We start from the raw sequence: 22780 nt of genomic DNA, 5'->3' as shown, positions 1-22780 counted from the left end.
ATGGCTTCTGCAGAGAACAGGGTAACAATAGGGAAAGCATATGTTATAAACACATCTCTTTCCTCTCCTCTTCTGATCCCATGGCTCTGCCTGAACCTAGTCAGCCAAGAAGCCCAGGCCCTCCAGTCCATGCTGTAAGGGTCAGGTCCATGGAGACAGGGTCAAGCAGACAGACCATTCACTAGGGAATCCTCTAGGGTAGTCCTCTATGGAAGACTGGACAGAAAAGATGAGTTGGAAGGTGCCTGCTCAAGTGTTTTGATGAGCTTCAACCAAGGGCTTGGATGGGTTTGGGCAGGCCCTAGACAGAGTGATCCTTCAAGTATCTCTCCAGTTTTTCTCAAGAGAACTGGAGCGGGCCTTTACCACCCCAAAATATCAGTCAATCAATACTGATTGCCCCTCCAAGGAACATGACCTTAGATATGCTTTAAAGACGTGAAACCCCAAAAGAGGACTAACACTTGTCATTCCTCTTCCAGTAGTTGGAAAAAAAATGAGTCTTTAATAACAAATAGGGATAAAATGTCAGCTGCCTGGAATCCCAGAATTGAGACAATAAAGGATCTTGAAGTGGTAGAGAAAGGAGGAGGGTGACACTCACGTGTCACTCTGCAAAGCTCAGTTTGTGAGTTAGCCTCTCAGAATCAAGGTCCAGCTGCCTCAGTCCATGTGCCATGCTAATGCCTGTCCAATACCATCTTGGTTCTCAGCATCATTAGACCAGTCTGTTGACATGATAACATGTGGGCTCTGGGGCCACATGGATCATGACTTCTCTAATGGCCCTGCCAGCCTAGAATTTAATAAAAAGCCATTCCTTCCTAATTACAGTGTTATTCAAGGTGAAAGGAAAAGTGCCAGGTACAGGGATCCACGTCTTTCATCCCAGGACTTAGGACGTGAGAACAGGAGGATCACAAGTTCAAGGGCAGCCTGTGCTCCATAACAAGAGCTTGTCTCAAAGAAGAAAGGAGGGAGAAGAAGAAACAGGAAGAGGAAACAGAAGGGAAGGAGAAAGGTGAAGAAGACAAGGGTGGGGGAAAGCAAGGAAGGAGGGAGGATGAAGGAAGGAAGGGAGGGATTAAAAGTCCTGCTAAGGCTGTAACCATTTCAAGCTTGTCTGGGCTTCCGGATTGGTAGTCACCATGGCTCTCTCTGGCTAGCAAGTCAGAGCTGGTATGAGTGGGAGGCCTCGGTCCTTTCCACATGAGCCTCTTCTCAGGCTGAGTTTCCTGCCAACTTGGTGACTGTTTTTCCCCAGAGCACAAGCAACCCAAGATCTTTCAGTGCCTTGCATGGCCCTAGTATTGTGCAAATTCCTTCCCTGGAGAGATCAACAATGTCTAACACCCCCACACATATCATAAAGCCCCCAAAACAAATCAAAGCATAAGTCCACCATAGTTCACCCTGAAGAACCAATGAGTTTATTGGACATACAGATCAAGGATTAGGAGCTATGTACAGGAGCCTGGTGACCCAAAGACAGCCACACTGTATTCACCTAGAACAGATGATGGCTTCCTCAGAGCTACATTGATGGATTTGTCCCCTTTTGGAAAATCTTCTGCTGTCTATATACCCTAGCACCCACTATGATCACAGAGCTACATACATTTAGGGCAGAACTATATACCAATAGCCAAGAGATACAGGAGGTAGCAGCCAAAATCTCATATGAGAATCCAATATCCTTCCCCATCCCTCCCTTCTCTGAGGGAAAGTCAACAGTCGATAGATAGGCTCTCCTTGTGGTGTCTTGCAAGAAGACACAGCTAATCTGATGATCTAGCATCTGATTTGCTCAGAGGATAGCCCTCTAGACACTCCACTCATTCTTCTAGCTTATAGTCATTCCATCTCCTATTTCTGGATTGTTCCCCAAGCCTTGGAGGAGGTGGCATGGATTCTGACATTCCCCTTCCATCTCCGGCAAGCTACTGAAGCCTCCTGCCCTCTCAAAGGTCTCTCTCTGCCCTCTGCATGGCTGGTGGTAAGTCTCAGAGGTAGTGCAGACACAAAACACAAGTGGAAAAGGAGACACACTAGCTGGCACATTCTGACGGCCATTTCTGTAGTATAACATACGGGCTAGCAGAGCAGGACTTGGGGCATAATTCCCCCCAGCAGCCTCCCTAGGGCCTTCCAGCATGATGACGCTGGCCAGAAGAGAGGGGACACTCCCAGCTCTGTCCCAGCTCCAAGGTCCCTGCCACATTGTTAGTGACCAGAGCATCATACACCATCCCCCTCCTCCTACATTCTTTCACCATCACTTTACCTCAGGTTTTTCCTCACTGCTACCTGACCCTTCCCTTGGGTACATATAACTGTATGGAAGCAATCTTTTGTGTTCTCTTTACCCTTCAGCTCCCCAGCTGTTAGCTGTGACAAGCCAATATCTCTAGCTCATCTTCCCTTCTTTCCAAATCAGAGGCAAACACAGAGGACAACGGCTGAAAGACCCTTTCCTAGCACAAGCTAATTCCCTCTGGGAGCCAACTGGCCCTCAGCTGCACATCTCATTATCCAGACCAGAGACATGGCAGTTGCTCCTACAGCAAGGAGGATCCATGTGGTATCCTGCATACCACATGGGGAAAGACAGCCACATCAGGGACTCGCTATGCTGACACTCCACTTCCAGACTGCTTAGCTCCCGCTGCTGGTCTCATCACCCAGAGAGGAAACAATGCCATTAGTCTTCCCAAACTCACCTTTGATTGTGTTATAACCTGCTATGTCGAGTGTTGAAAGAATCCCTTCCTTGGAGAGAGGCAAACAACATCTACACAATCTTTCTAAGGTCCCAGTGACAAACCAAAGCATGAGTCCACCAAAGTTCACCCTGGGGAGCCAATGAGTGCATTCAGCACATCTATAGAGTATGGATGTGGGATTATTTGCAGGAGTGTGGAGTATAATCCTAGCATTCTGGAAGCTGAGGCAGGATAATTACAGATTCAAGCCCAATCAGGGCTACAGTATAAGATCCTATTCCAAAGGAGAAAGGAAAAAGAATTAAGATCACAGAAGCAAAAGATGAGGCAAAGGGCATGGTCTGGGGATGAAACATGTATTCCCATTGCTCTCTGACCTCATGGCTTAGGGCAGATTAATTCACCTTGCTAGGCTGCTGTTTCCCCATTAGGGATGTGGAAATAATAATGCCTACCTCAATGGAGGCTTCTGACATCTGTGAAGGATAAGGCTGGGTAGGTCTCCAGGAACAGTGAATTGGGCCCTTAATACTTGGTAGCTACTGCTGTGTATTTGATAATTGAACAGCAAATGCACCCTGGTGTGTGTGGAGGGAGGGAATGAAATTAGTATCTACCAGTTGAAAATATACTCTTACATACTGCATTGTAATGGGCTTGCACTTGCCCTGTGCTTTGGGCACGGCTGAGTTCCCGAGAGCACTTTTCATACACTCAGCTAGTGACGGAGAATGTGATAAATAAGATAACCCATGTGCAAATGGCTAATTAGTAACAGTTATATGTACAGCACTGTGCTAAATATGAGGTAATTGTCATAGCTCCCTAAAAGATAAATATTGACCAAGGAAGACAGGAATAAAAATAGCATGCCCCCTCCCTTTAAAAAGAGATAGATGACATCAGTCAGTAATGAGAAAGGCTGGTGAGCAGCTAGTGAGACATTTATGCTCCTTAAAAACATGTAGGGGTCAGTCGGATTTTTCCTTATCCTTACAAATACAATCCATCTACTCAACCATTGCTAGGTAGAAGTTATAAGCAATGGGCACTCGCCTATAACTAGCCTTCTTTGGACCACCAACTCCCTAATAATGACATGGAGACTTCTAATTAAGTATGAAAACTTGGCTTTAGTTTAGGCTTGTTCCCAACTAGCTCTTAAAATTTAAATTAACCTGTTTATATTCATCTACATTCTGCCATATGGCTTGTTACCTCTCCTCAGTACTATACATCAGACTTCCTCTGCATCTAGCTGGAGAATTCCCTGCCTCTCGGATTCTTCCATCAGGTTCCTCTCTCTCCACAGAAGTCCCACTTATCCTCTCCTGCCTAGCTATAGGCCATTCAGCTCTTTATTAAACCAATCAGAAGGTGCCTTAGAAGAGACACATCTTCACAGTATACAAAATGATTATCCTATAACATTCAATCAGAGTTACAGAATGACATTTTTTAGTTTGACTAATTGCAAATGTGCTATTCATGATTCCTACAAAACCCTCCCAAGAATATTACTGCCATACAAATCACAAGATTGCTCTTACCCAATTGCATCATTAGGGAAATACCCAACGAATAAAGTAAAGTCAGAAAATGATAGTGGTACATTTAGAGCTAAGACAGCTTTCTACCATGTTTCCCTCTATTTAGGAGAAAAACTGATCCTAAGTCTCAGTCATACTCAATTAAGACTGTCATGATTCTTAAATGCCATCAACATCCCACAGTCAGACACTGGCAGGACATCAGTGTAGATGTAATGGTCTTATTAAATAAGAAACACAGAGCCAAATGCAGAGTTAAAAGCCCAAGAGGTCAGAGCAGTAGCTTAGAGCAGAGACTAAAACCCTTTCTTACCCCTCTCTGCTACTGTCATCCTTCCCCTCCAAAAGAGGCCTACTTCCTGTGTGTCTGTCTTTTTATTAACTTTCTGTTCTGCCTTCTTATCGGTTGTAAACCCAACCATATGACCTCCTCATCACTGCCTGTCTATACAGACCTCTAGGTCTCCATGGTTAGTACTGAGATTAAAGGCATGTGTCTCCATGCTGGCTGTATCCTTGAACACACAGAGATCTGCCTGTCATGTGATCGAGATTAAAAATGTGTGCCACCACCGCCCAGCTTCTGCTATGGCTTGCTATTAGCTCTGACCCCCAGGTAACTTTATTTATTAACATACAAATAAAATCACATTTCAGCACAAATAAAATATCACCATACATCAGTGACCCATGGAGCAGCTTGCAACAATGTTCTAAAGGACCTATGGGTTTGGCATCTGAGAAGGCTTGGAGATGTAAGATTTTGCCTAGGTCACATGCTGCCAGAGAGTGGGACACCTAAATCAATATTACTTACAAGGAGGGAAAAATGAAGTGATCCTAAATCTGTGGTTAACATAGAAGCAGAGGTCATTTGCATTAACCAGAATCTGGTCTTTTTTGCAGTTGGAACAATGTTTTTGTGTGTCCTCCATCATTTCAATGGAGGGGTCATGATTCAGTTGTTCTATCAGGTCACAGACGGCCTTGTCTGATGTCAGCATGGGTAACAGACCAGTTCCTGGAAACCAGGACTTGTACTTCCCATCCCAAGAACACATGTAAAGAAGGAATAAACGAAGGAAGGATAGGAAAGAGGAAGGCAGATTAAAACTTATTGATTTATCTTACTTCAATTTTTGTCATTCAACTGAGGAAACATGGATTGCAAAAGATGAACAGATTATCTGGGGTAACATGGAAGCTAGTAACAGAGTAGAATCCCTCTAGTACTTTTTATTTCTCTACAAACCAAAGAAATGAGTTTGGTGAACAGGCCACATAAGCTTTTGCATGTAGCTAGCATTTCCCTGGTCCTGCCTGGTCCAGGATCAGGACAAATCTCTCTCACCCACCAGTCCCACAGCTGCTCAGACCCAACCAAGTAAATACATAGAGACTTATATTACTTATAAACTATAAGGTCGTGGCAGGCTTCTTGCTAACTGTTCTTATATCTTAAATCAACCCATTTCTATTCATCTATAAGTTGCCACATGGCTCCGTAGCTTACCGGTATCTTAACATCTTCTCATGGTGGTGCTGGCCGTGTCTCTCCGCCTCAGCCTTCCACTTCCCAGAATTCTCTTCTCTGCTTGTCCCACCTATACTTCCTGCCTGGCTACTGGCCAATCAACATTTTATTTATACAGAGCGATATCCACAGCGTTTGCATCTGGGGTTCCTTTAGCATCAGGGGTCAGTTCCACACTGGCTCAGCACCACTGTGTTGTCAAGTCTGCCTCAACCTCTGTGCACAAAATTCCAATTTGTAAAGGCTACATGCCATCATTGATAATGCTATCTTTGCAATATTTTCTTCCAAAGTTGCCAGTCCTTAGCAGTAAATAGGAGCAAATGCATAAAGTAGCCACCAGTAAATATTTAGGACAAAAACCCATTCCAACTTGGGAGCGTGGAATACCAGTTCCCAATGCTGCTTTCTTCAGTAAATTCTCAGGATAGTTGATATTCATAGGAATCCTCAACATACAGAGAAAAGTAGGAACCTAGAGACAGCACAACAGGAAGTCACATAAGATTAAAACTTTGTCACAGATATTTTACAAAGTGACAGACAACATGCCCTTGAACGTGAGCTAAAAATAGAAAACCTCATCTTCTAGGGTATGTAAAGTACTGCAGATAACCCCATATTTTGACATTCCCACAATCAAAATACTAGAAATCATCTCATACTTATAATGTCAAGGTGGAAACAACATATCTATTTATATTGCTCATTGTCAGATTCTCAATGCTTAGTAATAATGATGAAAATGCTTCACCATTGTTATATCCTAAGAATAACAAGAAAGTTAGTAAATTCCATATCCTGAAATAGAGGCTTGGCAAGATTCCTGTTCTCAAACAAATATATGGCAGAATCTCTTAACCTAATTTACAATGTAATCATTCACCATAATGAAAGAATGTATATATTGATACCATTCTTTGTAGTTGACAGAAAGTAGTCTTCAAAACAAAGCTATAAAATACTAATATTTAATAGCTTCCATTTCAGCATGTTTTACTTTTAAAATTGAATACATAGTTTGCATTTAGTAAGTCTAAATCTAGATTCCTCTTGTAACATGAAATAATGTACCTATAAACCAGCCAAGTCTTTACCTAAAAGAATCTATTACCTCTCAGGCTTTTGGTTAAGAGTCAGTGTGTTAAAAGAACATTATAAGTTGGCTAAAACTTTATCTTTCAAGCAACTGGAACACACCCTCCAAGTTTTAGTGAGAATTTCTGCCTGGGAGCCAAGGAATGGCATCATTCCGAAAGTTGTCTCTTTTGCCCTGGATGGTAATAGTGTATTCTCACAAAACCCTACCACACCCAACTTCAAAGGCAGGAAGAAGAGGAGAACACTCAAGAGGCTAATTACAGAGCATGAGAGATACATGATAAAGCATTAAAATAAATGAAATAGATGAGTTATCAGAGGGCCAAGCTGGAGGCTGAGGAATCATATTTAGTACACTAATCCCAAGTGTTTATTTTGCATTCTTTGGGCCTTTAAAGATGACAGGCTGTGATCAATTGCTTCCCGTGGAGGCTGGCTGCTTTCTTGCCCTACTGTTGAATTTCTGTTTGATGTTCTTCACTCTGTGTCAATGTATGAAGGACTGTTGAGATATATAGTGGTGATTAAAATAATTCACCCATCTGCTTATGATTAAAGGCCAAGTTAAATGTAATGACAACTTTATCTAACAAACTCACTAGCTTCTAAGAAGGAGGCTGGCCCATGATAATTTTTCCAACATATGATTTATTCTACTTAGTGGTAATTCAAAATTTCCTCCAAATAATGGGGATTTTCATCAGTGATATTGCTGAATAGCTGAAGTAGAGAAAAAACACAGAAATCAATTTAATTGTATTAACAACAACAAAAAAAAATATTGGTGGCTAGCTCAAAGGTTGGAGTTGAAAAGTATTTTTTGACTCAATGGTGTTATTAATCTGTTATAAAAATGAGATATTACTGAAAAGTATTGCTAAATTGATAAAAGAAAAAAGGATGATTGGTTAAAAAAAGGAGAACACTCTAAAATGTCTACTCACATAATACAAAACAAAATCCTCAATTCAAGTCTCTTCAATTAATTTTCCACCTATTCTCAACCATATATAAGAGCACATAGACAAAAATCCATTACAGGATTGGACTCATTCTACTGCATATGGTTTTTGAGGATGCTGTTTTTTACATAATAGTAAAATATGAATATTGTCAATATGTTTAAAGGGTTTTATAAAATAAGCCAAAATATATACCAGAATATGGAAACCAAAATCAGGCCTCAAATAGCTTTCTCTCAATCTTCAATGAGCACAATTTGACTAGCTACCAAGAAACTAGCTATCAGTGTGTGTGTGTGTGTGTGTGTGTGTGTGTGTGTGTGTGTGTGTGTGTGTAGCTATAGAAAAAGAGAAAATGCCATAAAAATATGTCTGGAAGAGTAATGGACATTATATCAATCAAAATTGACTGTCATAAATATAATACATTTACATACCAGTAATAGTTCATAAATATTTTCATTCAATTGACTTTGCTAAGTCATATAAACCAACAGCTTTAGATTTTAAATTTATTTTTCTTTTTAAGGTGATTCTTAAAAAATATATGTTCTAGTGATCAGGAAGTCAAGCTTGCACAACCATCAAGAAATATTTTAGTTTAATTCATTAAAAGGATTAATGTAAGGGTGTTTTCTTTAGAAAAGTTAGACTTCAAAGTACTTGATGTAAAACATTTACACTAAAAGTTCTACCCCTATACTACATTGTATATAATGGTTAATTTTTTTTAATATTTATTTATTGTGTATACAATAAATTCCTGCAGGCTAGAAGAGGGTACCAGATTTCATTGCAGATGATTGTGAGCCACCATGTGGGTGCTGAGAACTGAACTCAGGACCTCTGGAAGAACAGCCAGTGTTCTTAACCTCTGAGCCATCTCTCCAGCCCCCAAAATGGATAATTTTTAAATATTGATTGAGACCAGCTGCAGCACTCTGGAGAGCTGGTCCTGAACCTTGCCTGGCAGCACAGTAGAGCTAACCCTGTTGGCAGGTGCGGGTAAGCTGGCCGAGAGAGTGGGAGAGTGAAAGAGCCGGTCCCGTCCCTCTCCCTCATCTGCCACGTGGTGGTGTGGACAAGGAAAAGATGCCTCCCCAGCCCTCGCCCCACTCCACCTGTGGCAGGCAGCAGAGCTGGCCTCAGGAGCTCAAAGGGCATAAAAGCCTGAGAAACGGCCCCACCCTTTGCTGCCTAAGGCATTGGGTGAGCTTGCTAGGGCAGTGCTGGAGAGCTCACCTTGGTGGTGAGGATGCTGGAAAGCTGGTGGGCTGACCAACTTAGCTACCACCCAAGTCCAAACTCAGGGCCATGAGTTGGCCCATCCCAACATCAACCCCATCTATGAACTGCTGGAGCATGTGAAGGGGCCGTCCTGCAGATCCAAAGAGGCAGGATCTACAAGACACGGGGCAGCAACAGGATATTCAAGAGGAGTCCCAGTGAGGATCCAGTATTGATAAGGTAACAGAAGCCAGAGGCCTCTAACCAAACCAATGACTCATTGCAGTGAACATTTCCAAGTAAACAGGTATGGACTAAAGGGTATACTGTGTCACTTACTATGACACATTATAGCTTCCACAAAAATTTTTAAAATTTTTATTCTATTTTTGGAGGTGAGGTGAAATCCTCACCTCATGTGAAATCCACAAAGAGCAATAAAAAGTTTCTAAAATGTTTATTGATGTTTGTAAATCAGCCTTTTTTGCCTTAGCAAATAATTGAGCTAAGTAGGATATTCCTAAGAACATAGAGAAGTCTCCTTTCAAGATAAATATAAAAGCAACATGACACAGTACGCAGAACAAAGTCACCTTACTGGCTTTCAGGCCGAAAGGCTTAACCATAGCAACCAAGAACATGTGAGCACAACTGAAGAGTCAATGTCTAAAGGCTTGACCACATGAGCACAGTTGAAGGGCCAATGTCTGTTAAGTTAGAGACTGATTAGTCAGGAAAGATAATGGCAATGTCCAACAATCCACAGTCCATGCTTACAGGAAGGTCTGCTCACTGGAGCTGATGTGATTCCAGTCCCCATGCTTAGTCACTCCTGGCGTGGAAGTGATGGAACATGAAGCCAGTCAGCAGACTGTTGTTCTGAAGGCCTGGTCACAAGGCTGCCTGTGCTGTGCATACCTTGGACAGCTATTGGTAGTGATCCTTTTCTTGTCTAACTCCACTTGTTCTGATCTCTGTTCCCCACACAATCTTCTAATTTCTCACCCAGTCAGTTACAGGAAAAGAGAGGGTGCTCACCCTCTGCAGACAGGCATTTCTGCACTATGTAAGAGTGGTTTCATACAGTGAGTGAAAGCTTGATGGTGGGTATCCTGGCAGTCTCAGTATCCCATCATCCCATGTGACAACAAACACCTTTGTTTGTTTGTTTGTTTGTTTGTTTGTTTGTTTGTTTTCTCAAGGCAGGGGTTTCTCAGACTGGTTTTTCTGGCTGTTCAGGCTAGTCTTAAACTCAGAGTTCTGTCTGCTTCTGCTTCCTGGATGCTGGAATTAAAGCACTCAGCACACCATGCCCAACTATAGCTGTGTTTCTTATTGTAGATTAGTAAATTAACATCTGTATTTTCACAAACTTTCAGTAATGAAGAGTTACTGTTTTGAGCCTGATTATCTCTGAGCAGACAGAATAGCAGGTCATTTAAGAACTGGACACCTTTAGAGACCTCTGGTCTTCCTTGTGTTTCTCTCATCTACTGTTTATACAAGTGCATGACCCAAAAGTAAGTTTTATATTCTTTGATGCTGATATGAAATGGTACTGAGAATAACAGCAAGTTTTCCCATACTCCTAAGGTTTATACTGCACTCACACAAGGGAGGTACCCAAAGCTCCATTCAAGAAGTATCTGAGACATTTCCATCAACCAGATGCCTGCTAGTATAAAATCACCACAAAGGTTATAAAAAAAAAATGGAAGGCAGGACAAACAGGCTCATGCTAAGAGTTGAGGCAATGTTAGATCATCGACCCTCCCAGAGACTTGAGCATATGACAAAGTTAGCAATTGTTCTGCAAACCACTAGTCATGGAGCAAAAACACTGCCCCAGAAGCACCAGGATGCTCTGCGCCCTTCAAGAAAAACTAGTAATTTTATTTTTTGAAAGAATGGAGTGGATGAGAATAGTACTTGACTGTCTGTCCCCAGTAGTCTCTTGAGCCACACTACAAAACACCGAATTCCAATGTGCATCCAGCAAGATTCAGAGACTTTCTCCTGAGGGCCGTATAACTCACTCCTGCCCAGCAAATGTTTGCCTCTAAGACTTCATTCTTTAGCCACAGTCTACAAATCTCATTAAAATGTAAGTGTTCTCTGGAACTCAAGGGACATGAAGGACATGAGTCACCAAGCAGGGAGCTGATAAGCAGTAAGAATAGATTTCCTGCCGGCAGTGGTTGCGCACGCCTTTAATCCCAGCACTTGGGAGGCAGAGCCAGGCGGATCTCTGTGAGTTCAAGGCCAGCCTGGGCTACAGAGTGAGTTCCAGGAAAGGTGCAAAGCTACACAGAGAAACCCTGTCTCGAAGGAAAAAAAAAAAGAATAATAGATTTTTCCTGTAGGGTGAGGATGAGAGGGGTAAGGGGCTGCCTTTCCGAGGAGCAGGGTGATTCCTAATATCCCAAGGTTCTCAGCCTTCCCATCACACTGCTGTGAAGGGCAACACCCCAAACACTCTGTTCCATGTTCCAAAGCTTGTAACAGAAACTGGAGCTGTAATTATTTTTCTTCTGATCAAAGCCGCAATGTAATGATTTCCTATATAAAGATACAGATGTAGATATGTGAATATATGAATATATATGCACATCCTTCCTGGTTATAATGAAGTGTTGTTTCTGTCCTTGTGTGTTTTGGAGGATTTTGAGTTGGTTGTAATTATTGCTCACTCTGAAAGCTTGGAGAAGCACAGGTAACAAGCTCAAACCTGCTTCAGTTTAAGCAGAGCCAGATTTAAACCAAAGTCCCCAAAGATGAAAGACTCATGTTTATTCCCTTGGTTTCAAAGACCAATAAGCGTTTCATCATTTTTTAAATATAAAAGATGAGGTTTAAAGGAAAATAATTTTAAATTGTCAGCAACGATGAATAAACATAAGGGTTTTTTTTATCCAAAACAATTATTTCAACAAGAAATTCAAAACAAAGTGTCCAATAAGAAAATGGATCTTTCCCATCAAACTTTCAACATGTAGTCTTCTCTTTGTGCAGAACTGGGTCTCATGTTCTCCACAGTCACAACCAGTAACACAGGGTTTTGGGAGATAACAGATCTTAACCCCATACAAGCACTTTTTGGAGTGATTGTTCTTAATAATAGTGTGCTCTCTGTGTGTCATGATGTAAAATTCAAGTTTGTCTAATGTCCAGTGTAGAGAAACAATGAATGCACACACATGTTCGGCTTATGTTGTTTGTATTCCCTTCCCAGAGCCAATATTCTGCATTCATCACAAATACCTAGAAAGTGGAAGTTGTTTAAATGTCTAAGGTAAGTTTGAATCTCTTCAGTCTGGCAGAAAAATCAAGCTTGCCAAATATGTTTAAATGAACCATCTCCAATAAAACAAGACATAATTAGACAATCAAGTAAAGACCTATGTGCACACAGAGAACCTGAGGTCACTAACTGGCTGTGATTTTGTCCTCCAATGACAGCACAAGTGTTCTGTGGTGTACATTCTACAGTGTGTGGGCTACTGAACTGGAGCACAGCATGGTGTACGTTTGAAGATAAGTGATGAGGCACACTCATATTCTTTCATTGCTTAAAAGAAAAAGTTAAGAAAATACTTAAACAAGCTGGTCTTTTTGTTTCTTATCTGGAGAACAAAGAGATGTTGAGATATTTCTCTTCCCAAATTAGGTCAAGTGGTAGCAGATAGATGTGGATGGGTTTTCAGATCAACATGACACCTGAAGCTGAGTTTCACGATTTTGAACATTTTCACAAGGTATCTGATGTTACATTCAGATAATTCAATAAGACAGCCTGCAGATGCCTACACACAAGACATGCAGAAGCAGGAAATGAAAGAAAAGTCATCAATAATTGACCTCAGCCCTCCTGGAGATCAGCTCATGAATCAGAACTGAGAAGCTGAATAGAATTTATGCTTCTGAGGCCCTGATGGTTACCATGGAAGATGGCCTGTATTTATGCACATTCTTTAGCATTTCCTGAATGGTGTAAACTTTACATTCCAAGTTACAAAGGTGAGGCTTACACTTATAGAAGAGGTTTAAGGCAGTCATGATGGCACAGACCTGTAATCCAAGCACCTAAGGCTCTGAGACAGAAGGACTGAAAAAGCGCATGTAAGCCTGGTCTGCAGCAGTGAGTCCCAAGCCAGCCTAGGCTAGAGTGAAACCCTATTTCAAGAAAAAGAAAAAGAGAAGGGAGTTGAAATTCTGAGCTGTAAGGACCAAGGTAACACTGTATTAAGGTTACCCCTCTCAATACTCACAGAACCTGGCCTGTGTCCAGCTGGAAAACAGAGTAGGTTAGGTCAGTTCAGGTACAAGCGCACTGCAGTCCCCATAAACGCTGATTCCTACAGCAGCATCGCCTTTCCTCAAGAGATCATGCAGTATGGAAAATTGGAGTCCCACTTCAACCTTCCTGTCCAAGGTGGCTCTGAAGATCTGTGACCCGTGCAGCCCCTCAGGCCTCACACTAAGAAAGGCCTCATGCGTGGCTTAACCTTGTACTGTCACAGTCATGATACTAGTAATGATTTTTGCTTTGAATTGTGTTTTGTAAATGAAGAGTGATGGGGCAGTGCAGCAAACACGAGAGGAAAGGAAACAGGCAGCTAAAGGATACGCCTGCAGAAAACGAGCCTGTCTCCGACAAAGGCAGGACGGGCCACATGGTCCTCACTAGCATCCAGGGGAGATCGGGGGTGCGGCAGAATTCCAGGATGAAGCCAAGCTGGGACCCGGGCCTGGATTATTGCTGGCAATATGGCTGCGGCAGCAACAGTGGCAGAATGCAGGGAGTGGCCACGGTCCCCCAAAAGGAAGTCTCTACCGAGAGCAGCATTGGAACCCAGAAGGAAAGACCGAATTTCCTGACCACTCTCAAAGCCCAATCTCATGTGTCAACAGAAATGCACTGTCTCCCTTATCCATAGGGGATCTGTTTCAAGATTCCCAGTGGAACCACAAATAGCACTAAACCCTTCCTATATGTACATATTTATAATAATGTTTATAATAAAGTTTAATTTGCAAATTTGCCATAAGTGATTGACAGCAGTAACTATAATGAAATGGGATAGTTACAACAATATATTGTATTAGAGGGTGATTATGGTCTCCTCTCTTGACTGCCACAGAGCGAGTAGTACATACAGTGTGGACATGATGGATAAAGAAATGATCCACATCCCAGCTGGGATAGAATGTGATAACACATACTTTCTTTACCCTACTCAGAAAGACACTTAAAACTTAAGTGCTTTTTGGTTTGGATTAGGCTGAGTTGGGTTGGGTCTAAGCGGTTTGAGTTTGTTGGATTGTTTGGTTAGCTTTGTGTTGTTTTGTGTTGTGTTGTGCTATGTTGTGTTGTTCTGGTCTGTCCAATTTTATTTCAGTTCTGAGATCAAGTTCAGGGTCTCACACATATTCAAGGAAAGTATGTCACCACTAAGCTCTGTCCCTGGCCTATAAAATGAGTTCTTTCTCAAACTTTCCCTGAACATCTTCAAATCATGGCTTCTCTTGTATAACTGAATGTGCATAAAGGGAGGCTTACTCTGTGAACTCACCAAAGGTCAGAGATCAGTGCAGGAGCTAGCCAGTACCACGTAATACACTTTACAAGTACATACTCGAGTACCCGAAAAGAACATGTGGGCATTAACCACAAAACAGACCAGGCAAGGTGCTCCTACTGTGTTAGAAAGCAGTCACAGCACTGTAAGACAAACACCCACAGGCTCAGTAACAAAAATGAAGTGCTAAGACTATTGCATTCAATGGACAAGGATATCACTTTATAAATGTATACAAAGGTTCACAAAACTAATTTTCTCATTTTTTTTTCTTGAAATTAGAGACACGGTGATACATGGATGAGAAAAGCATTTGGATGATAGATTAGCTGTTAATTATTTTCACTTTCTTGTACAGACTTCCACAGGCGCAGAAAACAGCATTAAAATTCCATTAAATACATTAATTAACATTTCAAGTTAAAACCAGAATTTCACAAAATTCACTTGTGTGGACAACTGAATCTATTGTGGAGAATTATCCTTTGAGAATAACTAGCTATTGGTGCACTCAAACTTACCTTTCACAATAATTCATCAGCATTTATTTAAATATTTTCATAGCATTTAAATGTACCCGACATCAAGTAACAGTTACTGCAATGAATATTCACCTCAAGAGGAAAACATATCAAAACTTAATTGTAGTCCTTCATTGTCCAAGAATAGCTAATGTTGTTTCTAACTCTATGGACTACAAATGCAATTTGTAAAAGTATAAATGTCGTTGTCTTAAATGAGTTTGCTGGAGAGTGATAACACTCTTATCTTTAAGCTTGGCATGATCATACATGCCCACAATTTTAACACTCAAGAAGCTGACAGGGGAAGATTGAGAGTTCAAGACTAACCTCTCCAATATCATGAGATCCTATCTCAAAAACTAAAAATGAAAAAATAAACCTTCAGAACACATGTTCATGGGGAGAGCCACTGTACAAGATACAAAGTCTCCCGAGTACTCCAAGCAAATCTGTAGATGAGATAGTAGGGGGAACCCACAGAGCACTCAGGCACCCCTCCATCTTCTCTTCCCCATGCTCCCTAAACCGAGCATGAAGCAAGATTCACATCTGTGTTAGACCTAAAGAAGGGTTTGATCCCACATTGTCAGGAACTCATAGCAGGATACCCTACTATGGGTTGAGGGTCTCTCACATGAAATCCTTAATACAACAGAGTTTTTGTTGTCAGAGATTTTCAGATCTGGGAATATTTGAATATCCATAATGATGAGATGCCAGCTTAAAATGAAATTCACATATACTTCATATACATGACTTGAGGCTAATTTTATGAAACATTTTTAATAGCTCTGTGCTTGAAACAAAGTTTCATGGTGTGGACTTTTCCACTTGCAATATTATATTTAAGCTAAAACTTTCAGATTTTGAATCATTTCAAACCTAGGGTTTTCAGATCAGGACTGCTCAGGCCAAAAGACGAATATCCTACTTGGGAATTTCTGAAAACAGGCTGAACTGGATTTTTACAATAAACGGGACTCTCAGATAACATGGATAAGTCATAGAATGTTTACCAAACATGTAAAGAAAGCCAACATGTGTCACAAGTGAACTAAAGAACATGTAGAAACAGCAATAAAAGACAAAACAAATAAGACTCCAGAATATGTGCAAATAATATCCTTGTGAAATGTGAGAGTAATCCAAGGGGAAAAAAAACTATAAATTCAATCCCAGAGCCAAAAACCCCCAATATGCAAAGATCTTGGCTGGATGGGCACCACACAGGGGTGACAGCGAAGACAGAAGTGGGCAGCTGGGGAATTTTGCCAAAGAAATCTCAAAAGGGAAAGAAGCTAAAACAGATGAAGGAAATGCTAGAGGCATCAAAGACACCTGCAAGGACACCAGTGGGCACTGTGTAAGGCTCCTGAGAGGAGAGTCGTAACTCCCAGGTAAAAGAGGCCATTGAGTCCTGGGCATGATATACAAAGCATATCCATATCCAAACCCAAAGGGAAACATTGCAGAAGTCAAGAGAGCACACAACAGAGGTGCAGGTTGGAAGTAGACGCTCAACTACTATAAAAGCATGGGATTATGTGCCGTATGACCTTTCATGAGTAAACCAGATAAAGGAGAAAAACAGCAAAGTTATTCTCCTTCCTAGTGAGAAGGATTTCAAAAAAACGAAGATTTGGCTTATGTAAACAAATATGATCAATTCAAATAATGTAATGCTGTTCTATACTCTTTGGTTTACTCTTGTATGAAAGTCTGTGAGTCAGTGTTTGGTCACTTTCCACTGTTATAACCAAAAACCCGACAGAAACGGTTCAAGGAAGAATGGCTTTACTCTTACCCAGGATTTTTAATGGTTCAGTTCACAGTCGCTTGACACTATGTATAAGATGAATTGCTCAACGTTCTTATTTTAAAAAAAAAAAAACTAGAGCCAGATATTGGGGTAAAAACTGAGAGATCAGGGAAGCAGAAAGAAGCCAGCCATGTTCTTACCACTTGGAAACCCTCAAACAAAAAGAGATCTACTTCCTGTATACCCATGCCTATATGCCTTTCTGTCCCTGCCCTCTCCTTCCTCTCTCCACACAACTACATCGTTTCCTGTCTGTCTGTACAGACCTCCACACCTCTATGGTTGGTACTGGGATTAAAGGAGTGTGCCACCACGCCTGGCTCTGTTCCCCAGTGTGGCCTTGAACTCAAAGAGATCGATGAATCTCTGCCTCCTGAAAGCTAAGATTAAAGGTGTGTGCTACCATTGTCTGACTTCTATGTTTAATATAGTGGCTGGCTTTTTCCTGTGATCCTCAGATTAGCTTTATTGGTGTGCACAAAGAAAATACTACCACAGCTATGTGCCTGGACAGCACATCATGGTGACAGAACATGCAACAGAGTAAAGTCCTTCACTTCATGGCTAACTAGGAAACAAAGCACAAGATGAGAAGGGCCAGGGATAATTTGCCCTGAAGGATCCCACCCCACCAGTTACCTACTTTCTCCAACCATATCCCACTTCCCACAGTTTCCACAGCTTCCCAAAACAACCCCACCAGCTGAAGACCAAGTATTCAAATCATAGCAAATCATTCAGATTCAACTCGTACTGGTGAGTTTCTGTTTGTGTGTGGGCATGCCTGCCTTGTGCACCTTAAGGGAAGGATGTATTTTGACTCATGGGCTTTAGAGATTTCTGTGCATTGTTCTTGGCTCTGTTGCTTCTGACCCTTTGGTGAGGAAGAGCAGCATGGTAACAGAGAGTAGTCATCTCATAGTAGACAAAAGGCGAGTGAAGAGCAAGGAAGGGAGACAGGGAGGGAGGGAAGGAGGAAGAGAGAGAGAAAGACAGTCCCTAAGGATATGGCCAAGAGACTTACCTCCTCCTCTTAAAGCTGTCAGACCCTTCCATCATAGTACCACCAGCTGATGACCAACCTGACCAACCAGTCACTATGTGAGCCTCTTTGAGGAGCATTACATGTGCAAATCATTACAGACAATATTTAATAATGTGAACAATCCTATCTCTATGCAAAAGGTAAAAATTAGCACCCTCTAACAATTCTTGTTTTCTGATTACAAAACAGGGGTGAGTGTGTGTGTGTGTGTGTGTGTGTGTGAGAGAGAGAGAGAGAGAGAGAGAGAGAGAGAGAGAGAGAGAGAGAGAGAGAGAGAGAGAAATATGTACTGATGTGAATAGTAGGTATAAATTAGCTAGGCAGTTTAGGTTAAAAAAAAGACTACAAAGAAAAGTAACCTGTTTCTTTCCTGGCTGAAAACTGGATTGCCCTTGTATCTGTTGGCAGTTCCATCCTTGCCAGAGGCCAGAGATGCCAGAGGGAGCTCTGTTACCTTTTCCTCTAAACAGCACCCTTTCCAGGAAGCCACACAGAGGGTGTGACTGAAACTGCAAGTCCTTGGGCACCTGGAATGGGAACTGGACTTTCCAGCTCATTCCCCGTCCATGCCTCCATCCAGTAGAGCTTTATTCACTCCAAAGCATCAACACTCAAAGGGTAGCCTATTCCAGGGGACCCCCTCCCCCTGTGCAAGAGCTTGACTCCTTGCTCTCTTTTAAGGTCCCTCTCATAAAATCCTTCCTTCTAAAACTCACCTTCTATGCTACCAAGACTCCATTCCTTAAATTCGTAAAACAAGAACCTGAAGGCCACTTGAGTAGCGTTGGTGGCCACTGAATTTCTAGGACCCTAGTTAACCTTTTGAGATAAATGTAAGATCTCAGAAAGTCCCCATTACCCCCAGAGATACCCCAATATTTCCCTATCACTATGTTAGATGATTTCTAGAGAAATGGCATGTCATAAATGCCAAGAGTGATCATCTCTGAGGAAATACTGTAGGCAGCTTCATTTTCTCTCCTTGGCTTCTTTGGATTTTCTAAAATCCCTGCAAGAAACTTGGGCTGCTTTTTAGATTCAAAAAGTATATTTAAAGCAGAGAACAAATCATCAAATATTGAGAAGAGGAGTTTCTGTTAAGTCTTTAAAAGCAAAGATGGACTAAATAAAATAAAAATATTCTGTAATTCTAGGATGGTAAAGCTGAAGCAAATTTTGCATGGACTGGTGTCATGTGGAACTCTGGTCTAAGAGGGTCTGGAAACATTGACCAGGTTTCCTAATTTGTTTTCTGCTGCTGGGGCAAACCACTGGCCAAAACCAGCCCATGGGAGGAGAGGATTTATTTGGCTTACAGGTTATAGTCCATTATCACTGGAAATAAAGGCAGGACGCTGGAGGCAGGAACTGAAACAGAGACCATGGAGGAATTTTACTCACTGGTCCTCAGCCAGGACCAACTGCCCACAATGGGCTGGACTCTCTCACATCAATTACCAATCAATAAAAATGCCCCACAGACGTGTCCACAGTCCAATCTCAGGCAGACAGTTCCTCAATCGACATTCTCCCAGTTATGTCTAGGTTTGTGTCAAGTTGACAAAAACTAACCAGATCACCTGTAACTGCTTATTACTTTTTAACTTTTATATTGGTAAAATTCCTTCTGGTCAAGAGAAGAGAATCTCTGGCCTGAGTTGTCCAATCTCCATTTGGACAAGGTCAGTGACTTGTCTGAGGGACCATTACTAGGAACACAGGTTCACTTTAACATATGCTAAATAGGTGGAATAATTATTCCTTCACTGAGATGCTATGCTTTAAGCCCAGCAGCCATGAGGTTTGGCTGGGTCTGATCATCTTTCTAAGCAATTTCTCTCTCTCTCTCTCACTCTCTCTCTCTCTCTCTCTCTCTCTCTCTCTCTCTCTCTCTCTCCTTTTTCTTTTCTTTCTTTCTTTTTTTTGTATTCTGTGTTTTGTTCTGTTGCCATTTCCTTATCTTACTTCCTTTTGGATACTGGCTAGAACCCCAGTATGCTTTTTCTGATACTTTGGGCTTTCTTGCTCTTTCTCAAAGCACTGTTTCCCTATCATGTGGCTGCTTGTGTGCCATGCATCTGACCTCCATACCAGTAACTCAAATAGCTTAGCTTTTTCCTCTCTCCTCCGTTTTCCTCCTCTGGGAAATTGCTGAGATTTACAGCTTGCCTGTTTGTTTGTTTGTTTTTCTTTTAAACTATGATAAAATTGTCCTTGTGCTTCTGTTTGAATCCATTACTTATTTTATTAACAAGACCAAGATCCCCAAGAGAGGACCTGATTTTCCAGGTATCAATATAATTCCTTATCCATGAGCAGAAATAAATGCCATTCGTGTGTATTACTGAGGTAACATGTACATACCAGAACCACAGCAGGCACACCAGTGCATATGGTCCCTAGCTGTTGGGCCCAGAATTATCCCTTGGCAACAAGGCTTAGTATTCCCATCTAGAGAAATTAAGCATTTTAAAATGTATGTCACACATGCATTTCTTAATCTCAGGAGGAGAATCACTAAGAAATAACTTATAAAAATGAATTATAGAATTTGCTGCCAAAGAAGTATTTGTTTTTCTCCAAAGAACAGAGAAGAAAAGTCAAACATTGGATAACCAATCAAGATGAAACAGGTGTAAATGCCAAACAGAGAAGCCCAGGGCAAAAGAGGGCAAGTCCCATGAAAGAAAACAGGATGAGAATCAAACAGAAATGTGGTGTGATCAGCAGCTACTGAGCTGGGGAGGAAATCCCAGAGGGGCTTATGCCAAAGTATGTAAGCTACAAGACAGAAAGAAGTCCTGGGCTTTGATAGGCCAGTTTTCCCAGTGGCTTCCTCTTGTCTTAGTCATTTTCTGGCTGGGAGGCCTTCTCCTCTGTGGGAATGCAGCAGGCCCTGAAGCAAGTTTCTCTTTGGTTGATTGGACTCCTAGGGAGTCCCGTAGCTTCGCCTGTGTTACTAAGTGAGAGTCCTCAATCCACTGTATGTCTGACCTTAGTTTCCCCATGGCTAACTCATATGGTTTATTAATGAACATTCATATACCCAATTAACCACTTGGTTTCCTCAGGGTCCTATTGTTTGCATTTTTAAAAGGAGCAAGTCATGCCGGGCGTTGGTGGCGCACGCCTTTAATCCCAGCACTTGGGAGGCAGAGCCAGGTGGATCTCTATGAGTTCGAGGCCAGCCTGGGCTACCAAGTGAGTCCCAGGAAAGGCGCAAAGCTACACAGAGAAACCCTGTCTCGAAAAAAAAAAAAAAATAAAAAAATAAAAGGAGCAAGTCACATTTTAAATTCCAAAGGTTCCTTGAGCTGAAATCAGTGTGTGAATGGAAGGCTCCTGGGTGCCCCATCCCACCCCAGTGCTGGTGCCCTCGTTATGGATTCCTCCAAGACAATTTTGGGAGAACTGAGAAAACACAGGACTCCAGTACCTTGGAAGTCACCTGACATGACTGAAAAAGCCCTGGCCGCTCCCTGGGAACCCCAGTTTTACTCCTGCCTGTGTCCTGGAATCGTGTACCCTATTTCCAACCTGCCAGAGTTCCAGTAGTCACATATGTTTCAAAAAGAGACAAAGAGCATTTGTGGCTTGTCATGACAGTACTGTAAAACTGAAACTCCAATTTCACCAACCTAGACAGAACACTGACCCGCAGGATTACAACCTCCGTTAGCCACAGCATGCAAATATATTTTCAAATTAAGTGCTTGTTAAATGTATTAGTAACCCCAGAAGCAAAACAGCATTTAAGGCATGGTGGCACACAGCTTTAATCCCAGCACTCAGAAGGCAGAGGCAGGTGGAGGTTGAGGTCAGCTTGATCTACACGGTATGAGTTTCAGGCCAGCCAGGTCTAAACAGTGAGACCTCAATCAAAGAGAAAAAGCAAAACGAACAGATAAAACCTCAGTATTTGTTTGACTCTGTGTGGCTATTTGCAGAGCAGTCAAATATTTGAATCAATTGATCTGCCTGTTCCTAGTTGAGGTAAAGATTGGCATGACATAGTCTAGGGATCTTGATCTGGTTCCCAAAAATGATACAGTCTAGCATTCTAGATGTCTTAATTGGGTTCATTTTTTCTGCAATTTACAGAATTAAAAGGCAGGGGAAATCTGGAGGAGCGTACCAGGTGGCGGCGGCGGAGCAATCTCCAGCCCTGCAAACAGAAGCAGCAGATGAAGAAAGGCATGTGTGGGGTGAGGAGACACGGGTGGGCGGGGGCTTTAAAAGCCTCAGAAGAGTGGCACCCCTAATTTAGGGTTGGTCAGTTTGAAGCTGTCTTGTGCCATGTCCTGATCTGGCCTTGGTCTGGTTGAGCCAGTCCATCAGCAGGAGGCATGTTGGTGGGAGACTCTGAGGCTGTGGGGCTTTCACATCAGGTCTGGAGGGGGAAAAAGAAGCTGGCCCCCTTGGAAATTCTCCATCTTTATTACCCAGCCAGGTCCCCCTCCTTATCTATCTGTCTGACAGGGAGTCCACCTGACTCCTAGTCTCGAGGGCATACGCTCTAACTTCCTGTCTCAGCTCCCATGCCATAAACAAACATGCTTTCCACAGTTAGTGATTGCCAGGCTGTCTGCATTTTTATTCTTTTGGTTATTAATTCTCTTATTTTAGGATGACACCTGAACAGTGTGCTGGAATTAGTGTTTCTAGCTGTAAGAATACAGTTAGGCCTTCCAGAAAAACATATTTATGTTAAAGTTC

This window comes from Peromyscus maniculatus, chromosome 4 (genome assembly GCF_049852395.1).
Source record: "Peromyscus maniculatus bairdii isolate BWxNUB_F1_BW_parent chromosome 4, HU_Pman_BW_mat_3.1, whole genome shotgun sequence".
NCBI lineage: Eukaryota > Metazoa > Chordata > Mammalia > Rodentia > Cricetidae > Peromyscus > Peromyscus maniculatus.
The sequence above is the reverse complement of the archived record's forward strand: the minus strand, read 5'-3'. Positions refer to the sequence as shown.